Raw genomic sequence first — 19619 nt, forward strand, 5'->3', positions numbered from 1 at the left:
TTGTATGTACATACATCTACAAATGGGGTAATGGTAATGTGCAGTTAACCATCAAATGTTCATCTTGTTCTTCAAGGCCACAGAACTCCACAGCGCTACAGTGCATGTTTCCATCAGTTATCAGTAAAAAGAAGAGCTTCCCTCTTGAGAACCACAAACTTCTGTACCATCTGTCAAATATCCTAACAAATATTAGAAGGGTGCAATCAGTCAATGTGCACCAAGGCTGAATCCTCCTGGCTTTCTCCCCTTTTCTTCAACGACCACCATAAAGCTGTCATTTTTATCTTTTAGGAAAATGTCTCCACAGCTATTGGATGGGTTGATCTAGCAGTACCACCATCTCTAATATGTATTTATACACAAGCTGGGCTGCACCAAACACTTTTATCAGATTTGAATCACATTTAACTTCCCCCTAAACCTCTCCAGGCATTACACCCGGGACCGCAGGAGAAAGTCGGTGTTGTTCAATTAGGTTAGGGGCAAATTTAAAGAAAGTGATGTTGTGTGTGCTCACTCCCGCATGATCTATCCAGCCAGCTCCTTGGCTGTAGTATTTCCAATATTTCCAGTTGACGAAACAATGATTCCAGGTAAGAGTTACATATGAGAGTTTTTCCCCGTTTTTTTCCCTTGATATCCCCTGTTTTTTCTGAAGAAACCTCTTGCATGAAGGTCTTCAAAAATGTAAAGAAGTCAAGTCGCCTCCTTCTTTCAAGTTCTCGAGACCCTGTGGTTTTTCCTTTACTAGCATCAAGCTGATATTTGTGCTGAATACTGTTTGATGGATTGCGATTCAGTTTCTTCCCTTCGTTCAAAATCAACCATCAGCCTTAAATGCAGTTTGAGACTTTTAGTTTATCTGTTCATCTTGTTTGGTTTTCTGTACACTGTCTGTACATCCAACAAGCCAGAACAGAAAGAGACAGCAGCATATAAGGGAAAGGCTTGCACACAGGCTGCTGTAATGGAGTCAAATGAGTCCCCTCCTAGTATTTGGACACCTTTTGGAAAACATGCCAATCTTGTGGTGCTCTTTTGATTGAGCACAGATGAGAACTATCTGTTAGCAAATTTCTGCAGAAATTTCTCTCTCTAGCTTTTAAGATGTGCCTTCATTAGGAATGGATTGTAACCCATACAGAAGTTAAACATGACCTCCGACTTCACTACTTTAACACTTAAGAAAAGATAGAGATTAACTACTGGCAACATTTTAAAACTCCCTGTAGGTAGGTGAAGCTTCCTCTTAAGAGTGTGGCTGAAGCTCAAAATGATAGAGTTACAAAGACCACCAGCAAAATGGGTGGGTGTATGTTTAGCTTTGGAGACAGATGAGTCTCTCTCGCAAAGCAAAAATGTGTTGGGTTGGCATGTTAGCAAAAAAGCGAGGCTTGCCATGAACACTTGGGTTCCATGTAGCTGTGAATATTTTTGTCCGTTTGGACATGAATAGATTTCAGGAGAGTCCACAAAACGCATTAACTGCATTCTCACAGGTTTCCTCAACAATGTGTGAGAAGTGCCACCCACACAAAACAGGTCATCCAAAAGAGATTGTGAGCTGCTTGTGTAAATCGGACACACCTTAACACTGCAGCGAAATATCACTTGGCTTCCTACAAAAATTCACCAAAGACAGATGTCACAGTCTAGCTGGAGAGAGGTTTTTGTTATGTGACTAATCAGCTCCTACAGAAATAAATGCAGAAAGAAAGAAAAGAGTTATGAAATTTGGTGTCTTAATAAAGCTTTCCATCTGTTGGCATAATCCTCAAAAGCTTGTGAAATACATGCTTGCACACAGACAAACGGACAGACACACATCTCACCACTCCTTTTATACACTGAATTTCTTTATAGCATCTAAGGGAAATGATTGGAGCCGTGGTCCCGCTCTTTAATTTCTGATACATTCTGATACATCCTCCAATGAAAAGGACCAGTCTTCACCAGCCCATCAGCTCATTATCTCAGTATTTCCTGTCACCTACTAATTGCTCGCCTGCCTGACCACTGGCCTCCTCCTCTCTTCCACTACATACTTCTCCTCCTCTGCACCATCCACTGCGACAATAAAAAGCCAGGTAGATGCTCTGCTCTCAGCATGCATCTCCTTCTACTACTTCTTTTTCTTTTTATCAGCTGGGTGTCTGGGAAACTGATCCAGGCCACTATAGGAGACAATGTTAGATTTCACTTCACAGAAGAGTGTAAGATGGGAAAAGGCACACTCCGCCACCAGTTGATGGATGGCACCAATCAGCTGGTTGCCTTTCTTGACAGAGTGTCTGGAAGCCGGGACCGGGTTACATTAACCGGGTGGTTTACAGCTCCGGCTCTCTGATATTAAAGAGAGCAGATTTCAACGATCACGGCTATTACGCGTTTACCTGCAACTACAAACGGAGGGGGGAGCTGGAAGAGTTGCACGTTTTTCTACCCTATAAAGTTGTTGCACTCCGGGGAGAGGATGCCACGCTGCCATGTCGCTCCGTTACAGTTGGACAGGCTGTGAAATCTATGCGCTGGAGGAGAGACGGAGAGCTGGTGCTGGAGCTGAATCCTCTGTTGAAGCAAATCACCTACGGAGACGGCTATGATGAAAGCCGAGTGTCCATACAATCAGACTGGAACCAGCGAGAAGACCTGTCCCCCACCGTGAAGCGAGCTCAGCTCAGAGACGACGGAGTGTATTACTGTTACGTGGAGAAGACAGAGAGACACCGCTCTGCTGTCCACCTGCACGTCTCCACACCATCACCACCACCACCGGGCAGCACCTCACAGCCTACAACCACACCCACGGTAAGTACACTAACCACATTTAAATAGTTTTACACTTCATTGTAAAACTTAATTGTTTACTCAGGTATTCTTCCACATTCAGAGTTCACAGTTTAAACGAGTATCACTGTAGACTGAGTGAAAGACTTTAAATGGACTGACACTGTCAGGAAACGGCTGTGTGCAGACAGGGGTGGACCAAAACGCACGACTCACGAGACACGGGGAGTAAAAGAGTAAAGTAAAAGAAGGCTTTTTATTCATGGAGATACAAAACTAAACTGGGCAAAGCTAACCTCACAAAGAAACACAGGGAAGCACACACAACACTGAGGGACGATGCGACATGGGACAGAGGGAGACTGACATAAATACACAGGTAATGAGGGAAGCTGAAGCACACGGGGAACGAAGCTGAGGACAATTACCCTTGACAGGATGGGGAGGACACAAAACTGAAAACGCTGACACCAAGACGTGGACCTTAAAAGTAACACAGGAAGTACACAGAGACAGCCTGGGGAGAGAGAGAGAGGGAACATGAAGAAATACACGAAGGGATGAGGAGAACAGGGAACACAAGGAGTGGGAACATGGCACCAGAACTAACACCACAATATAAGCACAGACACAAGGAGACAGAGGGCAGAGGGAATCCAAATAAACTAAACCGAACAATCCTAGGAACATAAAGAAGTAACAAAATCCAAAACCACAGGAAAGCTAAGAATGCTGGTTCAAAATGACCCAGCACCATGACAGACACAGAGACTGTATTTAAAGATCTCGTCTTCATGTTGAGCTGTACAGTGCAAAATCTTTCATTTTCACTTTCACTGAAAGCATTAAAAGACGGTTAAAACTGCAATGACTAATATTTATGTTCTGTCTTCTTGTTCTCTGCAGACATCAGAAAAATGTCATGCTGAAAAATGCTGAAAAATGTCAGGAACGGTGATGGATATCTCTGCAACGGCAAAGAGGAGGAGGGGCTGAAGAAGACAGAGAATCAGACTTTGACCAACAAAATATGCTAAAGTTAAATGGGAACCCTGACTTTATCCTCCTAAGACCCGAACTCGTTCATGGCATGCATTTTCAATTTCTCTTTGCTATTTGGGCTAATTGGATTTTTTTTTTTTTATCTGATTTTTGTTTCTGAGAAAAATGACATCTACATATGAGGATATTCGTTTTAAATTTCAATGGAGCAGTGGCAGTATAATGTCCTCATAAGTGGATATCAGGCCCTTGTAGAGTAAAATTTAGCATTTTGCTCTACACAACCCAAAATGTGATGTCCACATATGTGGACGCCAGGTCCTGGGAGGTTAAAAATGATGGGCCAAAAAAAAAAAAAAAAAGGAAAAAACTAAAACCTTAAAGTTTAGAAGAAGCCTCTTGGATGAAACATGAAGGTCCAGTCACTCTTCATTCTTCAGAACCTTTTTATTGCACTTATTATTATTAATTTAAGTGATTTTATTCATTTTGACATTAAATGTCTTCAAATGTTTGATGCAATAAATACTGTACTGAAAACCTTTAACAAAAGCACATTAATATACAACAAAGTAAGAAGTGGATTGCATCATCGGATGCATGCTACTGTGGACGCACTTTCTCTGGAAACTCTGCCCTGTCTAACCACCTTCTCCTGTACTGCAGATTTGCTGTTTCTTCCAGGTTCATGTCTATGCTTTCTCACTTTAGTTACCAGTGCTTGCCATGGGTCATTTAAATAGTTTCCTGATTGAATAAAGTGATTTCAACTACTTCTTGTCTTTTCCTGTTTTGCCCGGATCTCCCACTTGACTCCTAAAAGAACCGCGGTTTGTTAAATCTGACAAGGAGCCAAATCTGATGATAAAATATTTTCTCTGGTAGTCAAGTTTCCTCCCACAGTCCAAAGACGTGCATGCATCTCATAGGGGAGCTGTCATGGGGAGACATGCATGTATCTTACTCTCTGACAGCCCCATGACCCTGAAGAAAATGAAGGGGCAGTTGGATATAAAGGTTAGAGTCACAAAATCTTTTGATTTTGCTTCATAATGGAAATTAGAACTGAAATAAGGACTATGTGTCCCTTTAAAGAAAGAACCTCTCTTCCACTTTTTCTTGAGCAGATGAAATTAAATTAAATTAAGTGAAATTTTAAACTGGCACTAAATGTGCACCCTTAAACTATAATATTTAGCGTCTGCACTTGCACGAGACGGCACATTTCAAGGGTGTTCATAGATGACTGCAGAATTCACACGTGCAGCCACACATGCACACGGTGACCAAGCAGGAGCATGCTACCCACTCAACCTGTTACTGACATGTTCCTAAATTATAAATCGTACATAATGAAACTCTGCTGCTCGTGCTCGCTCTGTTGTACACCTGAGCATAAATCAGTACATCTGTAGTCAAACCTAGCAATAAAACATGGCAGTTTTCGAAATCATAACCTTAATATACAACAAAATAGAAGCAAATGGAAGGAAAGGTGGAGAAAAAAAGAGTATGTGAGGAAAAGGTAGATTGCAAGGTGATTGAAATCTCTCTTTGTGGTGTTGTAGGACTTGTATAAACCTGTGGGTGACAGTGCCGAGTGAAAGGTATTGACAAGTAAAAACTTCTATTTGTTTGTGTGAGATTGTGTGTTACACATGTCAAAGTGTAGCTAGAGGCAACACAATGTATAGAAATTCCTGTTGAAGCCTGTCTTTATGTATCTGGAGGCTAATCCTGTACAGAATTTTAATCACAAATCAGAGGTTTCTAGGAATGAAAGGAACATGCAGCAGAAGGAAGCAAGGAGAGAGAGGGGAAAGGTTTGGGTGGGAGAGAAGATTAATTTAGAGAAATATTTGAAAAATGTGTGTTTTTCGTTACTGATCTAATTGCTGTCCATCTTTAATACCATCTTTAATACTATTATTGTCACGTGACATTCATCTCTGGGGTTTCTGACAGGCCAAGAGTCTGACTTGTGGTTTTGCCAAGTGGAAACAGCTGGGACCGAAAAGAAAACTATACAATCTGCAAATAAAAATAAACATCTTTCCAGCCTGATAAGAAGTGGTTTAAAAATTTTTACATAACATAGAACTTCCAATTTAATATTAAAGTTAGTTAATAGTAAAGTTAATCATGAAGTTGTGCATTATTACTTTGGGAGTAGGACGTGTGGGAGAAACTAAAATGGCTAGGCTTCCCTTCAGATAGTTTAAAGTAAATGAACTGGATCTTTGGTCGCAACAGACAAGAACTTTTTTCTCACGTTGGCTAAGGGGTAAGGCAAGTACTCTATCCACTCTTTCCACCAGTACCTACTCTGGTCGACTTGGCAGGGCTCGACTCATTTTTATTTTTTTTAATATTATTTTGGGGGTTTTGGACAGGAAATTACCTGCTCACACACAAAGCCAAGGGTGCTCACAAACCAGCACCCTCAACTTGGATTTACAAGTCTTCCATTTGGTGGTACAGTAATACCTGGTACCAGATGTTTTTTAGTACCTACTCGCTCAGGGATCCAAGCGATCTGAGGCGATCAGAGGCTTCAATAGATTGTATGCCACTGACTGAGTAGTTAGTGGTGTCACTTGATGAGCCCTTTTTGAAACCCGACAATGAGGGAAATGGCCACACACAACAAAAAACAACACCACAGTCCCCGAATCTGACAAAAAGCCATAAAACGAAGAGCAGGTATCCCATCACCTCGACATCCTCCTTTGCTGTGGCATTTATATTGCATATAAATGATGTCACGGGTCTGCTACGACCCCATGCACATCAGGCGGTACTCAATTGTAATGGAAAATGACCAAAGCAAAGTCTAGCCGAGTAGGTACTAGTGGAAAAGGGCTATACCTGGTTGGCTCGGTCCTTTGCTGCTCCAGCCTCCATGCCAAATATGATGGGCATACTAACCCGATGTGCGAATTTTAGATTGAAAGCACTTAAGCAAATAAAAAAGTGCTGGTGTGAAAGAGTGAATAGAGCATGTTGTATAGAGTGCTCAGGTAGAGTAGAAAAGTGTTATATAAGAACCTGTTCATTTACTTTAAAAAAAAAAGTTTTACCACAAATTCACAAGTATCTCTCTGGGCAACCAAGCTACACAGTATGTATAAAGGCACTGGGTCACCTATATATTACACCTACCTACACCTAAGAGCTGCTTATCCATGAAGACTCCGGCACACAGCTGTTGTGTTGACGCTAATGCCAGAGGAAGTTTGGGACTTTGCATTTAATAAGTCAGCAGAGTGTTGGCATGCACCACTGTGTACTTCATGGCTAAGTTGCTATGGTTTCTAAACTATTCCTCGTTGCAATAATCCCACTTACAGTTAGTGGTTCGATATTTAGGAAGGAAGAAATTTGACTTGGCAGAAAGCTTACTTGGTGTAATGGTGGCATCCTATTTCAGGTCCACATTTAACCTCTTTTGCAAATGTTTGCAAAGGTTGATTGCATGGATAGGAACTTGATTTTATACACCTGTGGCAATGGGCCTGGCAGCACATAAAGTCGAAGCTGCGTATTTGACGAGTCCAAGCTAGTTAAATTAGTTTACTATGGTGTACACCAAGTAAAAGCAAAAGCTTACAGCATGTATAAAGTTAGGGAAAGAAGAACAGACATCTAGACAGTGACAAAACAGTGGAGGCAGTTGCTCCACCTTCCCAAACCCTCCATCACTTCCAGCTCTTTTTGCACCACTGGTCAAACAGGCACACCTTCCTGACGGGAATTCAACAATCCCCGCTGCCTGATCACGATCTATCACTCAGCTGCATGTTGGCTGACAGGCAGTTCGCAAACCATTCAACCTGTCAATTGCAATCTATCACACTGGCTTGGAAGTGTTAGACTGCATCCCAGAGGGATGTGGGTATTCAAACAAACACTGGCAGACAAGTGGCAGCTCTGAATGAGCATTAGATTATCATCTATGACAACTAACAAGGAATCCTCTGAGAAGCAGCTTGAGGCTAAAAGGGAATTAAAGAGCATTAGGTCAGAGTTGGACCGATGCTTTATCAAAGAAAAGAATTCTCTAATTTCATTTAACATACAGAAGGAAAAAAAAATCTAATTAGTCAAAAACAAAATATTTTCCATCTGAAGTGGTAATCACGTTCAGTGGTATGGCTCAGTTCTGTGCCTCTATGCCTTTCAATATACTGGGGTTGAAATGGGACTGTGAACAGCCTACAACAGCTTAAATATACAATCTGCATCAGAAGAGCATTAGTTAAACTAATGAGATTAGCTAGGTGAGGTTAAATTTGTGACCCTCAATAAGCATGTCACATTTGAGATGAATGCCTTAGTACTCTCATTTCTGGATTCTGTATTAAACATGACTTTTCTCATGTTCACCCTGCTCTTCACAAAGAGAGAGAGCAAAGAGAAAAACCAATGACTCAAAAATGAAACGTCTATTGCAAAGGTTAAAAAAATGACTTTTTCTTTGTTATTGTGCAACACACCCTTTGGTGCTTTTCCATACATGACTCCAATCTAGCCTCTACAGCTGGCTGAGACCAAAGGTGGAAAGTAACGAATTACATTTACTTGCGTTACTGTAATTGAGTAGTTTTTTTGTGTATTTGTACTTTTTAAAGTCATTTTCCAAGTCGGTAATTTTACTTTTACTTAAGTATATTTTTTAAAAAGTATTGTAGTTCGCTACATTTTCAATCACACCCGTTACTGAGTAAATTAAAAGAACAAACAAAAAAAAAAAAACATTGCGCTTCGGAAATACTGCAGGGAATGATGGGTAGTAGAACAAATTAGCGTTGGGTCACGATAAAAATGGAGTCTGACATCGGTGGTACGGATCCAGCGAAAAAAGAAACCCCATCGAATTCTGCTGATCCTGAACTCGAAGAAACCGATGTGAACCCCTGGCCGTATTTAAGGGACCATTTCGGCTTCAAGTGCAAGAAAGGCAACAGCTTTATTATGCAGTGTAAGCTGTGTTTGCCCAGAGAGACCGAGTTAGCAGCTTTTAAAAATTCCACATCAAACCTGCGCAAGCATGTAGAGGTAAGTTAAATGAAACTTGTACATTTATTTTAGCAAAAAAGGCTGTGCTCAAGTTAATCACATTAAGTTAAGACATAAGCTGTTATTGGGCACGTTGTTGTCCACGCAACTTAAAATATTTTTACTTGATTGGTAAATTGCCAAAAGAAAATGTGTTCACTTTTCCTGTTTGTTAATAATAATAATTTATTTAAAAAAAAAATTCGTTAAATTAGACAGAAGACAGAAGCGGCTACTTTCTTACTTAACCCACATATGTTCACACTGCAGGCAAAAGAATAACATGTGCTATGTGCAGAGGTGTTTTTTTTCTGTTCTCAAACTGATCTCCCTGTTGGAGCACAGTCTAGGGAGACTTATATTTTTCTCCTTATCTTTCCTCACGTGGTGCATTTTCCATCGTTATACCTCTCTGACCTGTCTTCCCCATGTGATGTTTGTGTAATGTATGTATGGTCGGAGGGTAAGATGACGCTGGCAAAGGTCGGCAACCTTAACCCAATTTCCTTCGGGGTCAACCTTCAGGATCAATAAAGTTTTATTGAATTGAATTGAATTGCTCCTCAAAATTAACAGAGCAGGGCCAAGTTTAAAAAATTAAAACACATTTTTATAGCAGCTGCCGTACAGCTCAATTCAGTACTTGTTCTCTTATTTGACAGTTTAAAACACATTCACATGTAAAAGAATTATATGGTTTTGACAGTTTGGTTGGTTGGTTTGGTGACCATTATCCATTTTGATGTATAGACTTGCAGTTTAACTGCCACTGCGCTTTAATTTGTAAAGTTTTTCTTTTAATTAAAAAACAACTACTTTGAGATTTATCGTCAAAGGAGCTTGCAAAGAAAAGGAGATTTATCCCATTGTCTTTTTTGCACTACTCAGAAGAGGCTGTCCTCCTGCTGACAAAAAAGTAACTATGTAACTTTTACTCTGAGTAAATTTTAAATGAGCTACTTTTTACTTTTACTTTAGTAAATTTTTAGACAGGTAATTTTACTTGTACTTGAGTAAAATTTCAGCAAAGTAATAGTACTTTTACTTGAGTAAAATATTTTAGTACTCTTTCCACCTCTGGCTGAGACAAATCATGAGTCTCAATCATACATAGCTGCTTTGGTTCTATGTCAAGTTCAAAAGGAAGATAAAAGACAGGCTAAGAATGTAAATACCAAATTTAAATCCAAGGTTCCTTCAGTACATGTGGGTGACAAAAGGATATAACTGTAAAAACAACTTTGAAGGCCATGACCATGAGGAATCATGTGATTTAAGATTAGACACAACTTCAGAAACTTCAGAAACAAGCCTTCTGTGAGAGAGGTTTGCATTTACGGTAACACTTTTTGTGAGCAAATCACCTCTTTCCTCTTTCCCAGTTTAGTTCCCTAATTTTCTAGTTTAGTTTTTTCCTGTATTCAGTGTTGAGTTTTCCCAGAAAAAAAGCTGCCATTTTAAGTTTAATTTTCCGTGTTCCAAGCCCTGCGTTTGGGTCCTCATCCTGCCTGCCACACAGCGAAACATGGACACTGTGTCACTGTTACACTGTGTCCAATCCGGTTGTAAAGTCTGACATCACTAGCCATGTCTGGGCCTAAACTCCGCTGCAGGTCCATATATCAAATGATCACTATGGCATTACTGAGAGTTGAAAAACTGTCTAAAGTCTTTCATCTTTAATAAAATGATCAGCGTTCTGCTCTACCAGGTGTAACAATTGAGTTTAACATCCAGGCATCCATGAAAACGGAATTTATGACATTTAACGGAGTTAGAAGTTAGCAGGAAGTTAGCTCGCTAGCTTCTATCTAAATACAATATAGCATGTCCTGACTGCGGGGTTTTGGAAACAAATTAAAACGTACAGCTCTGTTATCACTTCCAACATAAATGAAGACAGAAAACTAAACAGCAGTGACGTTTGTAGGGTTACTGAAGTTTGGCTAGCTGGTATATAATGATGTGCTACGTGACCGCTAGCGACACAGCTATGTTAGCATAATATAAACAAGCTAACTTTTTTTCCACTCGATAAAAGTTAACGTGAGTGTTCTCGGTGGTCAGGAACAAATGTAATCGCATGGCAGGATGCTGTAAAAGGACCAAACTTCAGCCAGGAGAACAACTGAGATAATCCATCCACAATACGAGGTTAGTCATTCATATACTGCTGCATGGGCTGGGCTGTAGCTACATCCTAAGGTTTTAAAAACTGAGCTTAAATAAATGATTAGCGGTAATAAAAGCCGAGGGAGGTCAACAGTGATCACTGACTGTTTTGGGGGCTTTTTGAGATTAAATAGAAGAAAATACATAACATTAAACATGTTAACAACACAAAAGCCATATTAAACGCAGACTACTTTAGGCCCGGAAGTAGGATTCGTCACGTCATCACTTAACGACCGGATAGCGACAAAAAACAACATTTTGGTTGTTTATCCCACTCTTTTATCTCTTTGTTCTTGAGTTCTAAGGGTTTATGCTTTATCAAAGTATGACGTTTGCAACCCTCCATGGATAGACTTCAATAGGTGTCCAGAGAGACGGGTGCAATAAATGTTTTGTAGCACTGGTGTGTGTGTTCCTGCACACCAACAGAGAGGTATGCGACACATTGCACTGGCATGCTGTGCAGACAATTATCAGCTTAGCTTCCTGGTCTAAATACTCATCTACAGGCCTAATGTGCATATATAGGGTGTGTGAATGTGTGTCCCGTTTAATGTAACTGCCCTTTCAGCAACTTCATATTTCTATGGATCCCCACAGGAGCTCACATTATTTAGCTGCCCTTTTTTTTATCTGTCTTACTTCATTTGGATTCTTTCAAACATTAAAAAGGACTTGAAACCTCATCACAGACAGAGAGAAGTCTTCCAGATTAACAAGAAAACTTCATTCTGATTGGCTGGCCCTCACTAACACTACATAAAACTAGAATTTCATGCTATCATGTCAATATTTATCAGTTTAGGGGAAACAGTGAAAAGGAAGGCTTGCAAGATGTTAGTGATAGTTGCTGTGATTTACTTCATAGCAGTGGCATTGACACAGACAGGAGGCTGAGATGGAGGTGGCAGAGTTAAAGATGCAAAGATTTTTGTCAGGGTTATCCAGAATGGACAAGATTGGAAATGAGTACCCACATCCTTATCCACCTACCTCATTGAGTTTGGTGCTATTGCCATTTTATTGAGCATATTCCAGTCTTTTTTCATATTTAATTAGAAGTTATTTCAGTGTCACACACAGCCAGACTGGGATTAAATCTGTAGTGTCTGGATAAAAAAAAACTTCAAGCTTCAAAGCTTCAGTCAAAGATCCCTGATTCGATGAAGACACTCATCTGTCATGGTGTCTTTTTGGTATTCTCTTGATCGAAGAAGGTTTAAGGTGAATTATCAGGCTTAAACTAAGTACTGTGCAGCCGTATTACAATCTGTTTGGATTCCTAATCACAAGCGTATACTTGTTCAGGACAAGCCCAGTTTCTGCTTCCAGGTCATCTCAAAACCCCAAATAGAATTGAAAAATGAGCTAAAACATGTGACGCAAAAAATCAACCCAAAGCAAACAAAAACAGTACATTAGTTTGGATTATTGACACCATATTCACAGAACAGGGTCCAGGTGATGCACTGAAATAGCATCCATCAGGAGACAACAAGTGACAGGCGCTGAAAGGATCAGGCATGTAGATCATTTAGATCCAATAAACACACAAACTTAAGGAAGTACTATTTTAATGGTTACCAAGACCCCCCTTTGTGTAATTGCTGCTCTCAGTTCAAAATAACCAAGACGGAATGACGGTCGGCTCCAGAGAGAGAGGAGTGTCAGATTATCAACCTATCTGTCTGAGTCACCCAGAGTCACGGGCGCAGCACAGACGGGGTGGGGGTGCCAAAAATATTCAGGTGCCTCTGTTCACGGGAGGCAGTGTGGTGCAACAATCAGAGACAGAAATGCAAGCAATTGCAAATGATCTGTTTGCAAAGCTTACACAATGATACACACTAATACATTAAATATAGTGTGCTTTTAAATACACATCCCTATTTAATAGAGCTGTCTGTTACTTAAACTACAGTTTGGCTCACCAGAGTCATGAGGCTCCTTGTGCCTCTGCTCCTGCATGACAAGATGAGCAAAATATGTCCTACGACTGTGTTTGTCCGACAAAGGTCTAATGAACTATGGGCAGAAATATGTACAGATGTTAAACAGATGTTACATCTGAATACATCACATTGGGATTTAATTTTCTTTAACTTCAAACTTAAAAAGGGGGATTCATCTTTATTGATTTTAAAGACAGGAACTCTACAAACCCTCACACCAGACAAGCTTGATGCTGATGCTTAATGTTTTCAGAACTCAATTTTATTTGCAAGAGGCTGGCAACCTGTCCAGGGTGCATCCCACCACTCACCACAGTCACTGTGATTTGGATATGTAGAAAAAGATGGACAATATTGGAATTTCTAGAGACTTTCTAGGAGGAAACCAAGTAAACTCCAGATCTCATCTCTGCTATTTGCAGATGATGTGGTTCCACTGACTTTGTGAGGTGGTGGCCTTCAGCTCGCACTGGAGCTTTGGTTGGTTGGCTTCGATTTAGTTCAAGTCAACTCAGTTTTATTTACATAGAGCCAAATCACAACAGTTGCCTCAAGGTGCTTTATAATGTAAGGTAAGGATCATCGGTCAGATATCCTATTTGTTTTGGTACATTTTACTGATAAGATAAAGGGCAGCCATTACAATCATTTCTAGATTCACATTTTCATTCTTAGGCTTTACTAGAATTGCTTTACATCCACAAGCCAGATGTTTCGGTCTTTATCTTCTACTGGCCCTTCATGCAAGCTCTCAAGCTCTGTCTGAAACAAGCTGTTTTAGCTTCTCTTATCTCTCCATCACCATCACAGATGATCAGTTTTAACCTCTGTTACCTCTTTGTTTGCTTGAACTACCTCATTAATTTTTTTGTCTGTACCTTCCACCACTCTTCTCCTTGTTCATTCTTCCCAGAAATTCCTGTCTCGGATGGCAGCCTTTGACTAGCATCACAGAGAACTGTAAAAACAGCGTGTTTACCTCTGAAAAGAAGGGGTGAAATTCATCTAACATCTTTTGTTGTCAGGAAAAAAGCATGGCTAAACTTCAGGACAATCACCAGGTTAGGGCATGGATGAACAGGCATGTGTGTTTGAAAGCTAAGGAATGCAACCAGTGTGTTTGCAGTGTACAGGGCATATCAATCCACAACTTGTCTTGTGGTTCAAAATGATTGGGATGCATAGAGAGGAGTGGGGTGGGGTGGGTGGGGGTGGAAGTGAAAGGAGGTATGACAAGGAATTGTGGGAGAACAGAGGGAGCACATCCCAAATGCACATTGCTCTACTTTCTACACAACCCCCTTCCCTACCTCCCCATCATCATCCTCTTTACTTTTGTCCTCTGCACATTCCTCCAATCGCAAGTCAGTACAGCTGTCAATTTGCAGCCCCAGGTGAGGACAAGGATGGAAACCCACACTCCTCTGTGCTACTGTGAAAAACGGAGACTGAAGAGAGGTGCACGACTGAGAGGATTCAGAAGAAACAAGTAAGTTGTAATTGAAAGAGAAGAAAAGCATCAACTACATGACCACAAATGTGTAAGTTCAGAAAAAGGCAGTTGCACAAATCCAAGGAGAAAATGACACAAACTTAAGAAATGTAACTATTTGTGTTCAGAAACTGACACCCTTGAGCATGAAAATAAACACTGCTGCAAAACACCTGGTTGAAGAAAAATGGCCTCCCTCAGTCCTCCAGATGGCTTCAGTGCAGCTATGTTTGTACACTTCTGTTTACAAGCCATCCATCAGCACATACATAAAGGCATTCCACAGACACAAAACTTCACAACACTGCAAATCTCAGGTAAACTATCACCATATTACAACTCATTCGATCTTTGCCTCTCCATCCATTTGCCTCTCTCGCGGGTTTGTATAATCTTTAAACAACTCTGTGTGACCACAGCAGTCTTTTTCACGTAGAGCCTCCATATCAACATAAAGCAAATATGTCTGTGAGGAAGACTGGACCACCAACATCAGCTGACATGAACCATAAACACCTGTGTTTATACGTCTCTGACATGTACTCTGAGCAGCGTGCTTAGATTTAATTTAATGTACATGTGCTGTTTCAAAATAAGCGTAGGTAAGTAACGCAAGAGTGTGATGAGCTCAGTCAGCACTTATTTCTATATACATTTTGAAATTGACACACACACAAATCTTGTAAAACCAACATATCCTAGGGAATAAAAGCTTCCCAACTAGAACAGGTTGCACAGATGATGATAGATGTATTTGACTTCATTATTATGTCCACTTCTACAGGTTTACATGATTTACAGCTCAAAATAATCTGTATTTATCTCAAAATGAGCTTCTGTGCAGTTCATCCTCTGACTGAATACCATTAGTGCCATTCAACTTTTTTTCTGATTGGCCGCACCTTGCACCTCTAGAGCAGCCAGCTGAGGTGGACTAAGATGCCTCCTGGATGAGGTGTTCCAGGCATGTCCTAACAGGAGGAGACCCCCATGTAGACCCCAGGACAAAGGATACTGCTGTTTGACATATGACAGGGTGATAAATAAATCACTGAGTTACCTAGGCAACCTGGAATGTCCACCATCACCCTCAGCTTCAAAGTGTGGACGCCCCTTAGCACTGATAATCACAGGCAGATGTGATTAATCACTAAAAGTCTAAGTATTGATCAGTACATATAAATTGTTTTTGTCCACAACAATCACTGCATTTACAGCATGTGACACACTCATTTGCATTCACAAAGAAAAGATAACTGGCCAAAAATTATGTTTACTGCATTTTGTTACAGTGTTTGGGAGGATATTCTCGTAATCATATAAAATATCTGTGCCATAGTTTTTTGTTTGTCAACTTTTTAGCATTCCTGATGCTTCTTCCCCGATTTTGTTTCAGCGAACTCAATGGATTCTTGTTCATCTTACTCTGTGGCACAGTCACTGAGCTATGTGCTGTGGAAGCTGGCCGCAGAGTGCGAAGGCGGGACATGAAAAGCCACAGCAATGTCACAGCAGCTTGTCAAGGAAGAGGCCGAGTGACACGGAGACACTGGCGGAGAAGGCAGTAGGTGTCCTTCACTGAATGAATGCATGCATGGCAGCGTGTGAGTGTGCACGTCAGGCAGCTGGTGGGAATCTCTCTATCAAACTTCAGCTCTGCTTTTTCACCTTGAGCTGGGCACTCATAACAACCGCATACATAAAGCTAGGGTGACGTTTGGCTAACAAAACCTCGCAGAGAGGTCAGATTTACTGAATGTGAAACGGAGACCACAAGTTCCCTGGGTGACTGCGCGGAAGAATGACTGAACTGAAAATGACAGTTTAGGATTTGCTTAAAGCTGGCAAAAAAAAGTGTCGCTATTCTTCGATAGCTTAAACTTTGACACATTGAATATTTATTGTTTTTGTTGCATAAGCTCTGATTTCACCAGTTGTTGCAAACTTGTTCCCCCGTCCTCATAATTCAACAAACAGAGCCCTTTTTGTTCAGATCTGTCCCCAAACACACAATACAGACACTCCTTTTTTTCAGTGCTGTGGATGCCCTCACACAAGCACACGCTGTGCCAAGAAGCCATCAGACAGGTATGCACTACAGGCCTAATTCCTGGGCCAAAAGGTATTAAAACGGGAGCAAATCAGACAGATGATACACAGCACACACACTCAAACACACACAACTAACAGATTGGCTACGGAGTACCCCTGTGTTGTGATCCATTTAATCCACAGAGATATTTCTCATTTGTCTCACTGAGTTAGACATAGACCACCAAATAATCCATGACATGAGGAGGCTGCTGCAGCATGAAGAAAAAATAATTTTCTTCCCAATAAATATAGCAAAAATATGTTACTAGAAAGCACAAAAAAAAACCACAAAAGAAACTCACAGATGTGACATTGGCATGAACAAGAACGTTTATTCTGATGACTTCATTAATGGACTGCTGCAAATGTAAAAGCAGGTCTCTGTATCTGGATCTGGATCTGGTAATTAAGTCTGGCATTGCAAACGTTTTTTAACACTTCAGGTGTGTAAACACAGGAAGTGACTTGCACCTCAAGCATCACTTTGTCACTAATAGTAAGTCCCTATTGGGCATTCAGTTGGTCCAGTTGCCTAGGTAACTCTATTAATGTATTTGCCACCCAGTCACATGTCAGTCAACGATACTCTTCACTCTTATTAGTAATCAGACCTGGACTCTGGACCCATCAACTTCGCATTGCCAGTTGTCATTGATTTTCTACAGTTTCTTGTCACCACTTTGTGACAAATAACTTCCTGTGTGGAAGTGGATGCCCCTTAAAGATGTACCAGTCAAACAAATCCATCCATACCTGAACATTTACCAAGCACAGAATTACCATGTCCCTCTTTGTAAAAATGAGAACTACTACCCAGGTCTGCCAGTTCACAGGCACTGCCCTTCAATGGACATGTTGGAATGTCAACTGAGACAGCCCAACACTGCAGAGCCTTTAGCATCTCAGGGAGAATCTCATCAACTTTGGATTCAGCAGCTCCTCTATATATCGGTCTAGCTATGTCTTTATTAGATATCTATTTTTAGAAGAATATTGAGTACACAAAGAACAATTACAAACCACATTCACCCATTTATGCTAAACTCTTTATTCTGTGGGCTTACTTTTGTCTACAATGGACACACTCATGCATCAATGGTTATTTTCAGGTTTAGTATCTTAGTATATTACTTAGCAATACGTAGTAATTACTCAAGTTTCAAGTATGGACGTGCTCCCTTTTTTCTCCCTTGATTCCTTGTCACCCCTGCTTTCACTACATTGCCCCCTCCATCTATCCCAGTACTTTTGAACCAAGGGACAAGTTGCGAATTGATCTGCTCAATATACTGCAAACACACTGGTTGTATTCTTCAGCTTTTCAAACACACACACATACCCGTTTCTCTATGCCTTAAGCTAATTTTTCTAGACCATAGCCATGCCTTTTTTCTGTCAACAAAACATTTAATGAATTTCACCCCTCTAAATATGCTGTTTTTACAGTCGCCTGCACCTGCAGTCAAAGACCATCAATGGCCAGTATAACTTTACAAGTATCATAGTAAAGTCTAACAACAAGAATGTAATTCTAGAAATCACCATAATAGCGTCCCTTTGACTTCTCAGTGAAATATACCAACCAAACTGTATGTTTGACAAAAACAAGTTAATAGGTTATTGTGGTAAAATATGGTTAGTTGGTGGATTTTCTAAATCCACATCCTCATGGCTGTGATATCAAAAGGTTAATTTTAGATGATGGTATCAACTGTTCAACCCACAGGATAACACAACAATGTATAACTTCCATTCATCCACGGAGCTTCCAACATTTTTTAAACGTTACACAATCTATTAATGATTACTCAAACAACATCATGGTTGTGGTCATGCTGTTGGGTTATAGGAAGGTTACACTTTAACCAGTCCACTGTATTATGTCTAAAGACTGACATACCATCCATAGGACTCTGTCCAATCTTCTGAAAAACTACATATATCCTTACTGGCTTCATAAGAATTAAGAGGGTAAGTCACAGGCAGGTGCTGCAAATCGACTGTACTGATCAGCAATGAGTGTGAACACCTGTATAAAAGCGCAAGTGTTGGACATTTTCCAGTCTGTAATTTTCCCAGGTATGGATGTGAAAACCTGCTATTTCAACATGACTGTACATCTTGCTTTTCATAACTGCGATGTCCCATGTAAAGAACTGTATGATAGAACCACATAAATATGCTAAAAACATTTAAAATAGTTTAAGAAAAATGTGATTGCGCTTGATGATGAAAGTCAGGGAAAACATCAGTATCAGTATGGAGAAGAAAGTGACGTGGAGTATAATGATGAGTCACTCAACCACAGAAGATGAGCCACTATCTTTAAGAGATGTCTGACGAAGTGAAGATTTTATCTTACACAATCAAATATAACATCCACGGAAGAAACTGTTGTAAATATGCTGATATGGCTGTCATCCAGATCTAACAATGAACTGAAACAGAGATTGAAAAAACTATATATATAAAAAACAACTGATAGTTTACTACCATTGCTCTCAAGTCAACATAACATAATGATGATTAAGAGCTCACAAAGAGAACAACTTAAGTTAGAGTGCTTTAAAACTAAGGCAAGTCAAAAATGACAGGGATTTAGAGATTGCCTGCCTTTGTCTCTAAGACAAAACAAGAGATATTTAAAAAGCATCATCAAAAAATAAATAAATTTAAAAAAAAAAATTTTTTTTAGCACCTTTCTAGACAGAATCACAAAGTGCTGCACATAAGATAACAAATAATAAAAGGGTAAAACAGACAATATAAAACAGGCAGAAATTTAACCAAAAACAGTTTTAAAAAGGTGAGTTTTGAGTTGTTTTTTAAAGACAACTACAGAGTCCACAGTTCTTAATGTATGAGGGAGAGAGCTCCACAGTCTCGGGGCCACAGTGGCAAAAGCTCTGTCACCCTTAGTTCTAATCTTAGTCTGTTTTATAGCAAGTAAGCCCTGATCAGATGACCTCAGGGACCTGCTAGGGACATAGGGCTGTAGCAGATCAAAGATGTAGGCTGGTGCCAGTCCATGCAGGGCTCTAAATGTCAAGACCAGG

The 19619-nt window shown here is 40.3% G+C and overlaps 1 protein-coding gene and 1 pseudogene across 4 annotated transcripts in view; one reads left to right on the forward strand and one right to left on the reverse strand.

Moving 5' to 3' along the window:
- col4a6 (collagen, type IV, alpha 6) overlaps positions 1 to 19619 on the reverse strand; it is a 164473-nt gene that overhangs the window by 119164 nt on the left and 25690 nt on the right. The gene's annotated exons all lie outside the window — the stretch shown is intronic.
- On the forward strand, positions 2111 to 5396 carry LOC146390559 (uncharacterized; annotated as a pseudogene).

The sequence above is a fragment of the Perissodus microlepis genome, chromosome 3, assembly GCF_051167445.1.
Source record: "Perissodus microlepis isolate ML-2025 ecotype Zambia chromosome 3, ASM5116744v1, whole genome shotgun sequence".
NCBI classification, from domain to species: domain Eukaryota; kingdom Metazoa; phylum Chordata; class Actinopteri; order Cichliformes; family Cichlidae; genus Perissodus; species Perissodus microlepis.